This window comes from Scyliorhinus torazame, chromosome 1, assembly GCF_047496885.1.
Source record: "Scyliorhinus torazame isolate Kashiwa2021f chromosome 1, sScyTor2.1, whole genome shotgun sequence".
In the NCBI taxonomy this organism is placed as follows: Eukaryota; Metazoa; Chordata; class Chondrichthyes; order Carcharhiniformes; family Scyliorhinidae; genus Scyliorhinus; species Scyliorhinus torazame.
This window is the reverse complement of record NC_092707.1, coordinates 1,971,955-1,989,746: the sequence shown is the minus strand read 5'-3', so window position 1 is coordinate 1,989,746 and position 17,792 is coordinate 1,971,955. Positions and strand designations below refer to the sequence as shown.

At 45.3% G+C, this 17,792-nt stretch overlaps 1 protein-coding gene across 8 annotated transcripts in view; it reads right to left on the bottom strand.

Moving 5' to 3' along the window:
* Positions 1-17,792, bottom strand: part of ncor2 (nuclear receptor corepressor 2) — a 1,088,322-nt gene that overhangs the window by 4,676 nt on the left and 1,065,854 nt on the right. The window lies entirely within an intron of this gene.

Here is a 17,792-nt window from a genome sequence, read left to right as displayed (position 1 = left end):
AATCCACGTTCCAGATCACAATTCTGTAATCCACGTTCCAGACCACATTGCTGTAATCCACATTCCAGATCGCATTGCTGTAATCGACATTGCAGATCACATTGCTGTAATCCACGTTCCAGATCACAATGCTGTAATCCACATTCCAGATCACAATTCTGTAATCCACGTTCCAGATCACAATGCTGTAATCCACATTCCAGATCACAATTCTGTAATCCACATTCCAGATCACATTGCTGTAATCCACGTTCCAGATCACAATGCAGTAATCCACATTCCAGGTCACAATTCTGTAATCCACATTCCAGATCACAATTCTGTAATCCACGTTCCAGATCACAATGCTGTAATCCACCTTCCAGATCACAATTCTGTAATCCACATTGCAGATCACATTGCTGTAAACCACGTTCCAGATCACAATGCTGTAATCCACATTCCAGATCACAATGCTGTAATCCACATTCCAGATCACATTGCTGTAATCCACATTCCAGATCACAATTCTGTAATCCACATTCCAGATCACAATGCTGTAATCCACATTGCAGATCACATTGCTGTAAACCACGTTCCAGATCACAATGCTGTAATCCACATTCCAGATCACAATTCTGTAATCCACATTCCAGATCACAATGCTGTAATCCACATTCCTGATCACAATTCTGTAATCCACAATCCAGCTCACATTGCTGTAATCCACGTTCCAGATCACATTGCTGTAATCCACGTTCCAGACCACAATGCTGTAATCCACATTCCAGATCACATTGCTGTAATCCACGTTCCAGATCACAATTCTGTCATCCACATTCCAGATCACATTGCAGTAACCCACGTTCCAGATCACAATGCTCTAATCCACATTCCAGATCACATTGCAGTAATCCACGTTCCAGATCACAATTCTGTAATCCACATTCCAGATCACATTGCTGTAATCCACGTTCGAGATCACAATGCTGTAATCCAAGTTCCAGATCACAATTCTGTAATCCACGTTCTGGATCACATTGCTGTAATCCAAATTCCAGATCACATTGCTGTAATCCACGTTCCAGATCACATTGCTGTAATCCACATTCCAGATCACATTGCTGCAATCCACATTCCAGATTACATTGCTGTAATCCACATTCCAGATCACAATGCTGTAATCCACATTCCAGATCACATTGCTGTAATCCACGTTCCAGATCACAATGCTGTAATACACATTCCAGATCACATTGCTGTAATCCACATTCCAGATCACATTGCTGTAATCCAAATTCCAGATCACATTGCAGAAATCCACGTTCCAGATCACATTGCAGTAATCCACATTCGAGATCACAATGCTGTAATCCACGTCCCAGATCACATTGCTGTAAACCACGTTCCAGATCACAATGCTGTAATCCACATTCCAGATCACAATTCTGTAATCCACATTCCAGATCACAATGCTGTAATCCACATTCCTGATCACAATGCTGTAATCCACAATCCAGCTCACATTGCTGTAATCCACGTTCCAGATCACATTGCTGTAATCCACGTTCCAGATCACAATGCTGCAATCCACATTCCAGATCACATTGCTGTAATCCACGTTCCAGATCACAATTCTGTCATCCACATTCCAGATCACATTGCAGTAACCCACGTTCCAGATCACATTGCAGTAATCCACGTTCCAGGTCACATTGCTGTAATACATGCTCCAGATCACAATGCTGTAATCCACGTTCCAGGTCACATTGCTGTAATCCACGTTCCAGATCAAAGTGCAGTAATCCACATTCGAGATTACAATTCTGTAATCCGCGTTCCAGATTACAATGCTGTAATCCACATACCAGATCACATTCCTGTAATCCATGCTCCAGATCACAATGCTGTAATCCACATTCCAGATCACATTGCAGTAATCCACGTTCCAGATCACAATTCTGTAATCCACATTCCAGATCACATTGCTGTAATCCACGTTCGAGATCACAATGCTGTAATCCAAGTTCCAGATCACAATTCTGTAATCCACGTTCTGGATCACATTGCTGTAATCCAAATTCCAGATCACATTGCTGTAATCCACGTTCCAGATCACATTGCTGTAATCCACATTCCAGATCACATTGCTGCAATCCACATTCCAGATTACATTGCTGTAATCCACATTCCAGATCACAATGCTGTAATCCACATTCCAGATCACATTGCTGTAATCCACGTTCCAGATCACAATGCTGTAATACACATTCCAGATCACATTGCTGTAATCCACATTCCAGATCACATTGCTGTAATCCAAATTCCAGATCACATTGCAGTAATCCACGTTCCAGATCACATTGCAGTAATCCACATTCCAGATCACAATGCTGTAATCCACGTTCCAGATCGCATTGTTGTAATCCAAATTCCAGATCACCTTACTGTAATCCACGTTCCAGATCACATTGCTCTAATCCACATTCCAGATTACATTGCTGTAAACCACATTCCAGATCACATTGCTGTAATCCACGTTCCAGACCACATTGCTGTAATCCACATTCCAGATCTCATTGTTGGAATCCAAATTCCAGATCACATTGCTGTAATCCACGTTCCAGATCACAATGCTGTAATCCACGTTCCAGATCACATTGCTGTAATCCATGTTCAAGATCACATTGCAGTAATCCACGTTCCAGATCACAATGCTGTAATCCACGTTCCAGATCACATTGCTGTAATCCACGTTCCAGATCACAATGCAGTAATCCACGTTCCAGGTCACAATTCTGTAATCCACATTCCAGATCACAATTCTGTAATCCACGTTCCAGATCACAATGCTGTAATCCACATTCCAGATCACAATTCTGTAATCCACATTGCAGATCACATTGCTGTAAACCACGTTCCAGATCACAATGCTGTACTCCACATTCCAGATCACAATTCTGCAATCCACATTCCAGATCACAATGCTGTAATCCACATTCCAGATCACAGTGCTGTAATCCATGTTCCAGATCACAATTCTGTAATCCACATTCCAGATCACAATGCTGTAATCCACATTCCAGATCACATTGCTGTAATCCACGTTCCAGATCACATTGCTGTAATCCACGTTCCAGATCACAATGCTGTAATCCACATTCCAGATCACATTGCTGTAATCCACGTTCCAGATCACAATTCTGTAATCCACATTCCAGATCACATTGCAGTAACCCACGTTCCAGATCACATTGCAGTAATCCACGTTCCAGATCACACTGCTGTAATCCATGTTCCAGATCACATTGCAGCAATCCACATTCCAGATCACAATGCTGTAATCCACGTTCCAGATCACAATGCTGTAATCCACATTCCAGATCACAATTCTGTAATCCACGTTCCAGATCACAATGCTGTAATCCACATTCCAGATCACAATTCTGTAATCCACATTCCAGATCACATTGCTGTAATCCACGTTCCAGATCACAATGCAGTAATCCACGTTCCAGGTCACAATTCTGTAATCCACATTCCAGATCACAATTCTGTAATCCACGTTCCAGATCACAATGCTGTAATCCACATTCCAGATCACAATTCTGTAATCCACATTGCAGATCACATTGCTGTAAACCACGTTCCAGATCACAATGCTGTACTCCACATTCCAGATCACAATTCTGCAATCCACATTCCAGATCACAATGCTGTAATCCACATTCCAGATCACAGTGCTGTAATCCATGTTCCAGATCACAATTCTGTAATCCACATTCCAGATCACAATGCTGTAATCCACATTCCAGATCACATTGCTGTAATCCACGTTCCAGATCACATTGCTGTAATCCACGTTCCAGATCACAATGCTGTAATCCACATTCCAGATCACATTGCTGTAATCCACGTTCCAGATCACAATTCTGTAATCCACATTCCAGATCACATTGCAGTAACCCACGTTCCAGATCACATTGCAGTAATCCACGTTCCAGATCACACTGCTGTAATCCATGTTCCAGATCACATTGCAGCAATCCACATTCCAGATCACAATGCTGTAATCCACGTTCCAGATCACAATGCTGTAATCCACATTCCAGATCACAATTCTGTAATCCACGTTCCAGATCACAATGCTGTAATCCACATTCCAGATCACAATTCTGTAATCCACATTCCAGATCACATTGCTGTAATCCACGTTCCAGATCACAATGCAGTAATCCACATTCCAGGTCACAATTCTGTAATCCACATTCCAGATCTCAATTCTGTAATCCACGTTCCAGATCACAATGCTGTAATCCACATTCCAGATCACAATTCTGTAATCCACGTTCCAGATCACAATTCTGTCATCCACATTCCAGATCACATTGCAGTAACCCACGTTCCAGATCACATTGCAGTAATCCACGTTCCAGGTCACATTGCTGTAATCCATGCTCCAGATCACAATGCTGTAATCCACGTTCCAGGTCACATTGCTGTAATCCACGTTCCAGATCAAAATGCAGTAATCCACATTCGAGATCACAATTCTGTAATCCACGTTCCAGATTACAATGCTGTAATCCACATACCAGATCACATTCCTGTAATCCATGCTCCAGATCACAATGCTGTAATCCACATTTCAGATCACATTGCAGTAATCCACGTTCCAGATCACAGTTCTGTAATCCACATTCCAGATCACATTGCTGTAATCCACGTTCGAGATCACAATGCTGTAATCCAAGTTCCAGATCACAATTCTGTAATTCACGTTCTGGATCACATTGCTGTAATCCAAATTCCAGATCACATTGCTGTAATCCACGTTCAAGTTCACATTGCTGTAATCCACATTCCAGCTCACATTGCTGCAATCCACATTCCAGATCACATTGCTGTAATCCACATTCCAGATCACAATGCTGTAATCCACATTCCAGATCACATTGTTGTAATCCACGTTCCAGATCACAATGCTGTAATACACATTCCAGATCACATTGCTGTAATCCACATTCCAGATCACATTGCTGTAATCCAAATTCCAGATCACATTGCAGTAATCCACGTTCCAGATCACATTGCAGTAATCCACATTCCAGATCACAATGCTGTAATCCACGTTCCAGATCGCATTGTTGTAATCCAAATTCCAGATCACCTTGCTGTAATCCACGTTCCAGATCACATTGCTGTGATCCACGTTCCAGACCACATTGCTGTAATCCACATTCCAGATCTCATTGTTGGAATCCAAATTCCAGATCACATTGCTGTAATCCACGTTCCAGATCACAATGCTGTAATCCACGTTCCAGATCACATTGCTGTAATCCATGTTCAAGATCACATTGCAGTAATCCACGTTCCAGATCACAATGCTGTAATCCACGTTCCAGATCACATTGCTGTAATCCACGTTCCAGATCACAATGCAGTAATCCACGTTCCAGGTCACAATTCTGTAATCCACATTCCAGATCACAAGTCTGTAATCCACGTTCCAGATCACAATGCTGTAATCCACATTCCAGATCACAATTCTGTAATCCACATTGCAGATCACATTGCTGTAAACCACGTTCCAGATCACAATGCTGTAATCCACATTCCAGATCACAATTCTGCAATCCACATTCCAGATCACAATGCTGTAATCCACATTCCAGATCACAGTGCTGTAATCCATGTTCCAGATCACAATTCTGTAATCCACATTCCAGATCACAATGCTGTAATCCACATTCCAGATCACATTGCTGTAATCCACGTTCCAGATCACATTGCTGTAATCCACGTTCCAGATCACAATGCTGTAATCCACATTCCAGATCACATTGCTGTAATCCACGTTCCAGATCACAATTCTGTAATCCACATTCCAGATCACATTGCAGTAACCCACGTTCCAGATCACATTGCAGTAATCCACGTTCCAGATCACATTGCTGTAATCCATGTTCCAGATCACATTGCAGCAATCCACATTCCAGATCACAATGCTGTAATCCACGTTCCAGATCAAATTGCAGTAATCCACATTCCAGATCACATTGCTGTAATCCACATTCCAGATCACATTGCAGTAATCCATATTCCAGATCACAATGCTGTAATCCACGTTCCAGATCAAATTGCAGTAATCCACATTCCAGATCACATTGCTGTAATCCACGTTCCAGATCACATTGCAGTAATCCACATTTCAGATCACATTGCTGTAATCCACGTTCCAGATCTCATTGCTGTAATCCAAATTCCAACTCACATTGCTGAATTCCACGTTCCAGATCACATTGCAGTAATCCACATTCCAGATCACAATGTTGTAATCCACGTTCCAGATCTCATTGTTGTAATCCAAATTCCAGTTCACATTGCTGTGATCCACATTCCAGATCACATTGCTGTAATCCACGTTCCAGATCACAATGCTGTAATCCACATTCCAGATCACAATGCTGTAATCCACGTTCCAGATCACATTGCAGTAATCCACATTCCAGATCACAATGCTGTAATCATTGTGCTGTAATCGGTGCAGGAAGCACGGTAGCATAGTGGTTAGCACAATTGCTTCACAGCTCTAGGGTCCCAGGTTCGATTCCGGCTTGGGTCACTGTCTGTGCGGTGTCTGCACATCCTCCCCGTGTGTGCGTGGGTTTCCTCCGGGTGCTCCGGTTTCCTCCCACAGTCCAAAGATGTGCAGGTTAGGTGGATTGGCCATGATAAATTGCCCTTAGTGTCCACAAATTGCCCTTAGCGTTGGGTGGGGTTACTGGGTTATGGGGATAGGGTGGAGGAGTTGAACTTGGGTAGGGTGCTCTTTCCAAGAGCCGGTGCAGACTCGATGGGCCGAATGGCCTCCTTCTGCACTGTAAATTCTATGATAATCCACGTTCCAGATCACATTGCTGTAGTCCACGTTCCAGATCACATTGCTGTAATCCATGTTCCAGATCACTATGCTGTAATCCACGTTCCAGATCACAATATCGCAATCCACGTTCCAGATCACACTGCTGTAATCCACGTTCAAGATCACAATGCTGTAATCCACGTTCTAGATCACAATGCTGTAATCCACGTTCCAGATCACAATATCGCAATCCACATTCCAGATCACACTGCTGTAATCCACGTTCAAGATCACAATGCTGTAACCCACGTTCTAGATCACAATGCTGTAATCCACGTTCCAGATCACAATATCGCAATCCACATTCCAGATCACACTGCTGTAATCCACGTTCCAGATCACACTGCTGTAATTCATGTTCAAGATCACAATGCTGTAATCCACGTTCAAGATCACAATGCTGTAATCCACGTTCCAGATCGCAATATCACAATCCACGTTCCAGATCACACTGCTGTAATCCACGTTCAAGATCACAATTCTGTAATCCATTTTCGAGATCACAAACCTGTAATCCACATTCCAGATCGCATTGCTGTAATCCACGTTCCAGATCACACTGCTGTAATCCACGTCCCAGATCACAATGCTGTAATCCACATTCCAGATCACAATGCTGTAATCCACGTTCCAGATCACATTGCTGTAATCCATGTCCCAGATCACAATGCTGTAATCCACATTCCAGATCACAATGCTGTAATCCACGTTCCAGATCACATTGCTGTAATCCATGTTCCAGATCACAATGCTGCAATCCACATTCCAGATCACAATGCTGTAATCCACATTCCAGATCACATTGCAGTAATCCATGTTCCAGATCACATTGCTGTAATCCACGTTCCAGATCACAATGCTGTAATCCAGATTCCAGATCGCATCGCTGTAATTCACATTCCAGATCACATTGCTGTGATCCACATTCCAGATCACATTGCTGTAATCCACATTCCAGATCACAATTCTGTAATCCACGTTCCAGATCAAATTCTGTAATCCACATTCCAGATCACAATTCTGTAATCCACATTCCAGATCACAATGCTGTAATCCACGTTGCAGATCACAATGTTGTAATCCACATTCCAGATCACATTGCTGTAATCCACGTTCCAGATCACAATGCTGTAATCCACATTCCAGATCACAATTCTGTAATCCACATTCCAGATCACAATACTGTAATCCACGTTCCAGATCACATTGCTGTAATCCACATTCCAGATCACAATGCTGTAATCCACGTTCCAGATCTCATTGTTGTAATCCAAATTCCAGATCACCTTGCTGTAATCCACATTCCAGATCACATTGCTGTAATCCACATTCCAGATCACATTGCTGTAATCCACATTCCAGATCACATTGCTGTGATCCACGTTCCAGATCTCATTGTTGGAATGCAGATTCCAGATCACATTGCTGTAATCCACGTTCCAGATCACAATGCTGTAATCCACGTTCCAGATCTCATTGTTGTAATCCAAATTCCAGATCACATTGCTGTAATCCACGTTCCAGATCACATTGCTGTAATCCATGTTCCAGATCACATTGCAGTAATCCACATTCCAGATCACAATGCCGTAATCCACGTACCAGATCAAATTGCAGTAATCCACATTCCAGATCACATTGCTGTAATCCACGGTCCAGATCACATTGTAGTAATCCATATTCCTGATCACAATGCTGTAATCCACGTTCCAGATCAAATTGCAGTAATCCACATTTCAGATCACATTGCTGTAATCCACGTTCCAGATCTCATTGCTGTAATCCAAATTCCAACTCAGATTGCTGAATTCCACATTCCAGATCACATTGCAGTAATCCACATTCCAGATCACAATGCTGTAATCCACTTTCCAGATCACAATGCTGTAATCCACTTTCCAGATCACATTGCAGTAATCCACATTCCAGATCACAATGCTGTAATCCACATTCCAGATCTCACTGTTGTAATCCAAATTCCAGATCACCTTGCTGTAATCCACATTCCAGATCACATTGCTGTAATCCACATTCCAGATCACATTGCTGTAATCCACGTTCCAGACCACATTGCTGTAATCCACGTTCCAGATCACAATATCACAATCCATGTTCCAGATCACAATGCTGTAATCCACGTTCCAGATCACAATGCTGTAATCCACGTTCCAGATCACATTATAGCAATCCACGTTCCAGATCACATTGCTGTAATCCACGATCCAGATCACAATATCACAATCCACGTTCCAGATCACAATGCTGTAATCCACGTTCCATATCACAATGCTGTAATCCACGTTCCAGATCACAATATCGCAATCCACGTTCCAGATCACATTGCTGTAATCCACGTTCCAGATCACAACATCACAAACCACGTTCCAGATCACAATGCTGTAATCCACGTTCCAGATCACAATATCGCAATCCACGTTCCAGATCACAATGCTGTAATCCTCTTTCCAGATCACAATGCTGTAATCCACGTTCTGGATCACATTGCTGTAATTTCCACGTAGCAAGGATAATCCCGGGAACTACAGGCCGGTGAGCCTTACTTCAGTGGTAGGGAAATTACTGGAGAGAATTCTTCGAGACAGGATCTACTCCCATTTGGAAGCAAATGGACGTATTAGTGAGAGGCAGCACGGTTTTGTGAAGGGGAGGTCGTGTCTCACTAACTTGATAGAGTTTTTCGAGGAGGTCACGAAGATGATTGATGCAGGTAGGGCAGCAGATGTTTATATGGACTTCAGTAAGGCCTTTGACAAGGTCCCTCATGGTAGACTAGTACAAAAGGTGAAGTCACACAGGATCAGGGGTGAGCTGGCAAGGTGGATACAGAACTGGCTAGGTCATAGAAGGCAGAGAGTAGCAATGGAAGGATGCTTTTCTAATTGGAGGGCTGTGACCAGTGGTGTTCCACAGGGATCAGTGCTGGGACCTTTGCTCTTTGTAGTATATATAAATGATTTGGAGGAAAATGTAACTGGTCTGATTAGCAAGTTTGCAGACGACACAAAGGTTGGTGGAATAGCGGATAGCGATGAGGACTGTCGGAGGATACAGCAGGATTTAGATTGTCTGGAGACTTGGGCGGAGAGATGGTAGATGGAGTTTAATCCGGACAAATGTGAGGTAATGCATTTTGGAAGGTCTAATGCAGGTAAGGAATATACATTGAATGGTAGAACCCTCAAGAGTATTGAAAGTCAAAGAGATCTAGGAGTACAGGTCCACAGGTCATTGAAAGGGGCAACACAGGTGGAGAAGGTAGTCAAGAAGGCATACGGCATGCTTGCCTTCATTGGCCGGGGCATTGAGTATAAGAATTGGCAAGTCATGTTGCAGCTGTATAGAACCTTAGTTAGGCCACACTTGGAGTATAGTGTTCAATTCTGGTCGCCACACTACCAGAAGGATGTGGAGGCTTTAGAGAGGGTGCAGAAGAGATTTACCAGAATGTTGCCTGGTATGGAGGGCATTAGCTATGAGGAGCGATTGAATAAACTCGGGTTGTTCTCACTGGAACGAAGGAGGTTGAGGGGAGACCTGATAGAGGTATACAAAATTATGAGGGGCATAGACAGAGTGGATAGTCAGAGGCTTTTCCCCGGGGTAGAGGGGTCAATTACTAGGGGGCATAGGTTTAAGGTGAGAGGGGCAAGGTTTAGAGTAGATGTACGAGGCAAGTTTTTTACGCAGAGGGTAGTGGGTGCCTGGAACCCGCTACCGGAGGAGGTAGTGGAAGCAGGGACGATAGGGACATTTAAGAGGTATCTTGACAAATATATGAATAGGATGGGAATAGAAGGATACGGACCCAGGAAGTGTAGAAGATTGTAGTTTAGTCGGGAAGCATGGTCGGCACGGGCTTGGAGGGCCGAAGGGCCTGTTCCTGTGCTGTACATTTCTTTGTTCTTTGTTGTTCTTTGTTCCAGATCACGATGCTGTAATCCACATTCCAGATCACAATTCTGTAATCCACATTCCAGATCACATTGCTGTAATCCACGTTCCAGATCACATTATCGCAATCCACGTTCCAGATCACATTGCTGGAATTCCCGTTCCAGATCACAATATCACAATCCACGTTCCAGATCACAATGCTGTAATCCACGTTCCAGATCACAATATCGCAATCCACGTTCCAGATCTCATTGCTGTAATCCACGTTCCAGATCACAACATCACAATCCACGTTCCAGATCACAATGCTGTAATCCACGTTCCAGATCACATTGCTGCAATCCATGTTCCAGATCACATTGCTGTAATCCATGCTGCAGCTCATTTTAAACCAAAACAAATGTTAATGAAGTTTGCACACATTGCCTGTCTGGGTTCCAGTGTCATGAAGTGTTCATGATTCATATCATGTTCTCCTGCTAACGGCAGAGATAAAACTAGACACCACTTCACACTGAATCAGAGACTTGAGCAAAGCAATACTGCTCTTTGCTAAACCCCTCACTCAGAGTCTGCATTACTGAACATTATCACTGCTGCTCTCAGTTTGAACGGTCTCAGCAGCAGGGACTAACTCAAACCCCTCTCACTCACTCAGGCTGAATCACATTCAATTGGCTGTTGTTTGTTGTTGGCGTGTTATTTTTAAGTATGTTAAGGATGAAAATGGAACACAATGAAAGATCACTCAAATATATCAGTTAAAATATAACCAGACATCGGTCTGCTGGACTTTGAGCGAGTGGAAGCTGATCTCTTTAATATGCGGTGACTTTAACAACTCTGGGTGAAGTTTGGAATGTTTTTATTTTGTAGTTTGATGTTCTGGGAGCCAGGATGCCCTCCAGGTGGGCGGAGAGGCTGCTTGTATTTTCCATGTCATGTCACAATAACCAATTGCAATGTTTTGGATCAAACAATGCAGCGACCAACATTAACGATGAACAAATATTCCACAGAGGAGAACAAATCCATTCTGTCAAACATCCTGTCCACGTTCCAGATCACAATTCTGTAATCCACGTTCCAGATCACAATTCTGTAATCCACGTTCCAGATCACAATTCTGTAATCCACGTTCCAGATCACAATTCTGTAATCCACGTTCCAGATCACAATTCTGTAATCCACGTTCCAGATCACAATTCTGTAATCCGTACACCAGATGACAATTCTGTAATCCACGTTCCAGATCACAATTCTGTAATCCACGTTCCAGATCACAATTCTGTAATCCACGTTCCAGATCACAATTCTGCAATCCACATTCCAGATCACAATTCTGTAATCCACGTTCCAGATCACAATTCTGTAATCCATACACCAGATCACAATTACCAGCAATGTATTTGATAAAGAATATCAACTTTCTCAGTTATATTCAAGAGAGCAGGAAGTTCACCAGCAGCAATTAGGGATGGGGGGAGAGGGGATGGTGGAGGGGGGGGAGGAGCAATGCTCCCAATATCCTAGTGAATTAACTAAAAGCAAGGCGAGGCTAAACTCCCTCAGTATGCCCAAGATATTAATTTTGGAACTGTCTACTGAATTAATACAAGTCATTTCCTCACAGGCTCACAATTATTACAAACTTTACTTCATTCCTTCTCACAGTTTGAAGATTTAATACCAGGGCTTAACTCATCATCTGTCTTGGAGGATTTTTGGAAAATTGGATTCTAAATATTGGGGCAATTAAAGGGTCAAAAGCCTGGGGTCAGAATGTGTTTGAGTGCAGTGGTCATGTTTTTTAAAGGACCTTAGAGTTTTTAGGAACCGGAGGGTGAAATTGACCGGAGGAATGCGGTTTTCAGTCTGGGCTAATGCACTGTGGTTTGACTGGGAAAAATCCCTGGGGAATTAATGTGCTTCCTGCCTGGAGAGTTAAGTTGTTTTTCAGCTTGGGGAGATGATTTTTTTGGTGTGAAGTTAAAGAGTTTAATATTGTATCCATAATAAACTTTTTTTTTTTAAATAATATTTTATTGAAAATTTTTGGTCAACCAACACAGTACATTGTGCATCCTTTACACAACATTGTAACAATACAGATAATAATGACCTTTTTAAATTTAAACAAAGACAACAACAAATAAATAAATATTAAATAACAAAACAAAAAAACTAGCCCTAATTGGCAACTGCCTTGTCTCAGGCCACCCCCCCCCCCATCCCTCCCCCCCCCCCCCAAGTCCTGGGCCGCTGCTGCTGCCTTCTTTGTTCTCCCCCATCTATCTTTCCGCAAGATATTCGACGAACGGTTGCCACCGCCTAGTAAACCCTTGAGCCGACCCCCTTAGGACGAACTTAATCCGCTCTAACTTTATGAACCCCGCCATATCATTTATCCAGGTCTCCACCCCCGGGGGCTTGGCTTCTTTCCACATTAGCAGTATTCTGCGCCGGGCTACTAGGGACGCAAAGGCCAAAACATCGGCCTCTTTCGCCTCCTGCACTCCCGGCTCTTGTGCAACCCCAAATATAGCCAACCCCCAGCTTGGTTCGACCCGGACTCCTACTACTTTCGAAAGCACCTTTGTCACCCCCATCCAAAACCCCTGTAGTGCCGGGCATGACCAAAACATATGGGTATGATTCGCTGGGCTTCTCGAGCACCTCGCACACCTATCCTCCACCCCAAAAAATTTACTGAGCCGTGTTCCAGTCATATGTGCCCTGTGTAATACCTTAAACTGAATCAGGCTTAACCTGGCGCACGAGGACGACGAGTTTACCCTGTTTAGGGCATCTGCCCACATCCCCTCCTCAATCTCCTCCCCTAGCTCTTCTTCCCATTTCCCTTTTAGTTCGTCCATCATAGTCTCCCCTTCGTCTCTCATTTCCCTATATATATCCGACACCTTACCGTCCCCCACCCATTTCTTTGAGATGACTCTGTCCTGCACCTCTTGTGTCGGGAGCTGCGGGAATTCCCTCACCTGTTGCCTCGCAAAAGCCCTCAATTGCATGTACCTGAATGCATTCCCTTGGGGCAACCCATATTTCTCGGTCTGCGCTCCCAGACTCGCAAACTTCCCATCCACAAATAGATCTTTCAATTGCGTAATACCTGCTCTTTGCCACATTCCATATCCCCCATCCATTCCCCCCGGGGTAAACCTATGGTTGTGTCTTATCGGGGACCCCCCCAGTGCTCCGGTCTTTCCCCTATGTCGTCTCCACTGTCCCCAAATCTTCAGTGTAGCTACCACCACCGGACTCGTGGTATAGTTCCTTGGTGAGAACGGCAATGGGGCTGTCACCATAGCCTGCAGGCTGGTCCCCCTACAGGACGCCCTCTTTAATCTCTTCCACGCCGCTCCTTCCTCCTCTCCCATCCACTTACTCACCATTGAAATATTAGCGGCCCAATAATACTCACTTAGGCTCAGTAGTGCCAGCCCCCCCCTATCCCTACTACGCTGTAAGAATCCCTTCCTCACTCTCGGAGTCTTCCCGGCCCAAACAAAACCCATGATACTCTTTTCTATCCTTTTGAAAAAAGCCTTCGTGATCACCACCGGGAGACACTGAAACACAAAAAGGAATCTCGGGAGGACCACCATCTTAACCGCCTGCACCCTCCCTGCCATTGACAATGCTACCATATCCCATCTCTTGAAATCTTCCTCCATCTGTTCCACCAACCGCGTCAAATTTAGCCTGTGCAATGTGCCCCAATTCTTAGCTATCTGGATCCCCAGGTAACGAAAGTCTCTTGTTACCTTCCTCAACGGTAGGTCTTCTATTTCTCTACTCTGCTCCCCTGGATGCACCACAAACAGCTCACTCTTCCCCATGTTCAATTTATACCCTGAAAAATCCCCAAACTCCCCAAGTATCCGCATTATTTCTGGCATCCCCTCCGCTGGATCCGCCACATATAGTAGCAGATCATCCGCATATAAAGATACCCGGTGTTCTTCTCCTCCCCTAAGTATTCCCCTCCATCCCTTGGAACCTCTCAGCGCTATCGCCAGGGGCTCAATCGCCAGTGCAAACAGTAATGGGGACAGAGGACATCCCTGCCTTGTCCCTCTATGGAGCCGAAAATATGCCGATCCCCGTCCATTCGTGACCACACTCGCCACTGGGGCCCTATACAACAGCTGCACCCATCTAACATACCCCTCTCCGAACCCAAATCTCCTCAACACCTCCCACAGATAATCCCACTCCACTCTATCAAATGCTTTCTCGGCATCCATCGCCACTACTATCTCCGTTTCACCCTCTGGTGGGGGCATCATCATTACCCCTAACAACCTCCGTATGTTCGTGTTCAGCTGTCTCCCCTTCACAAACCCAGTTTGGTCCTCATGAACCACCCCCGGGACACATTCCTCTATTCTCATTGCCATTACCTTGGCCAAGACCTTGGCATCTACATTGAGGAGGGAGATTGGTCTGTAGGACCTGCATTGTAGCGGATCCTTTTCCTTCTTTAAAAGAAGCGATATCGTTGCTTCTGACATAGTCGGGGGCAGTTGTCCCCTTTCCTTTGCCTCGTTGAAGGTCCTCGTCAGTAGCGGGGCGAGCAAGTCCAAATATTTTCTGTAAAATTCAACTGGGAATCCGTCCGGTCCCGGGGCCTTTCCCGTCTGCATGTTCCTAATTCCTTTCACCACTTCCTCTACCGTGATCTGTGCTCCCAATCCCATCCTATCCTGCTCTTCCACCTTGGGAATTTCCAGCCGATCCAAAAACTCCTTCATTCTCTCCCTCCCATCCGGGGGTTGAGCTTCATACAATTTTTTATAAAATGTCTTAAACACTTCATTCACTCTCTCCGCTCCCCGCTCCGTCTCTCCATCTTCGTCTCTCACCCCCCCTATTTCCCTCGCTGCTCCCCTTTTCCTCAATTGGTGTGCCAGCAATCTGCTCGCCTTCTCTCCATATTCATACTGTACACCCTGCGCCTTCCTCCATTGTGCCTCTGCAGTGCCTGTGGTCAGCAAGTCAAATTCCACATGCAGCCTTTGCCTTTCCCTATACAGTCCCTCCTCCGGTGCTTCCGCATACTGTCTGTCCACCCTCAAAAGTTCTTGCAACAACCGCTCCCGTTCCTTACTCTCCTGCTTCCCTTTATGTGTCCTTATTGATATCAGCTCCCCCCTAACCACCGCCTTCAATGCCTCCCAGACCACTCCCACCTGAACCTCCCTATTGTCATTGAGTTCCAAGTACTTTTCAATGCATCCCCTCACCCTTAAGCACACCCCCTCATCCGCCATTAGTCCCATGTCCATTCTCCAGGGTGGACGCCCTCTTGTTTCCTCCCCTATCTCCAAGTCTACCCAGTGTGGGGCATGATCCGAAATGGCTATAGCCGTATATTCCGTTCCCCTCACCCTCGGGATCAATGCCCTACCCAACACAAAAAAGTCTATGCGTGAATAGACTTTATGGACATAGGAGAAAAACGAGAACTCCTTACTCCTAGGTCTACTGAATCTCCACGGGTCCACCCCTCCCATCTGCTCCATAAAATCCTTGAGCACCTTGGCTGCTGCCGGCCTCCTACCAGTCCTGGACTTCGACCTATCCAGCCTTGGTTCCAACACCGTGTTAAAGTCTCCCCCCATTATCAGCTTTCCGGTCTCTAGGTCTGGGATGCGTCCTAACATTCGCCTCATAAAATTGGCATCGTCCCAATTCGGGGCATACACGTTTACCAACACCACCATCTCTCCCTGTAATTTGCCACTCACCATCACGTATCTGCCCCCGTTATCCGCCACTATAGTCTTTGCCTCGAACATTACCCGCTTCCCCACTAATATAGCCACCCTCCTGTTTTTCGCATCCAGCCCCGAATGGAACACCTGCCCTACCCATCCTTTGCGCAACCTAACCTGATCTATCAGTTTCAGGTGCGTTTCCTGTAACATGACCACATCTGCTTTAAGTTTCTTAAGGTGTGCGAGTACTCGTGCCCTCTTTATCGGCCCGTTAAGCCCCCTCACGTTCCACGTGATCAGCCGAGTTGGGGGGCTTCCCACCCCCCCCCCTTGCCGGTTAGCCATCATCTTTTTCCAGCTTCTCGCCCAGTTCCCACGCGGCTGTATTTCTCCCAGACGGTGCCCCCCCGCCCATCCTTTCCCGTACCCACTCCCCCCTTTCCCCAGCAGCAGCAACCCAGTAATTCCCCCCTCCCCCCGCCCCCCCCCCGCTAGACCCCCCGCTAGCGTAATTACTCCCCCCATGTTGCTCCCAGAAGTCAGCAAACTCTGGCTGACCTCGGCTTCCCCCCGTGATCACGGCTCGCCCCGTGCGGCGCCCCCTCCTTCCTGCTTCTCTATTCCCGCCATAATTATCATAGCGCGGGAACCAAGCCCGCGCCTCTCCCTCGGCCCCGCCTCCCATGGCCAACGCCCCATCTCCTCTCCCTCCCCACCTCCCCCCATCACCACCTGTGGGAGAAAGAAAAGTTACCATACCGCAGGATTAACCATACAATCCCTCTTCGCCCCCCCCCCACTCGTCCCACCACTTTGTCCAAACGTTCATTTTCGTAGTCCAATCATTCCAATTTTTCTTCTACAATAAAAGTCCACGCTTCATCCGCCGTCTCAAAGTAGTGGTGCCTCCCTTGATATGTGACCCACAGTCTTGCCGGTTGCAGCATTCCAAACTTTATCTTTTTTTTGTGAAGTACCGCTTTGGCCCGATTAAAGCTCGCCCTCCTTCTCGCCACCTCCGCACTCCAATCTTGATAGACGCGGATCACCGCGTTCTCCCATTTACTACACCGAGTTTTCTTCGCCCATCTAAGGACCATTTCTCTATCCTTAAAACGGAGAAATCTCACCACTATGGCTCTGGGAGCTTCTCCTGCTCTCGATCCTCGCACCATAACTCGGTATGCTCCCTCCACCTCCAACGGACCCGTCGGGGCCTCCACTCCCAT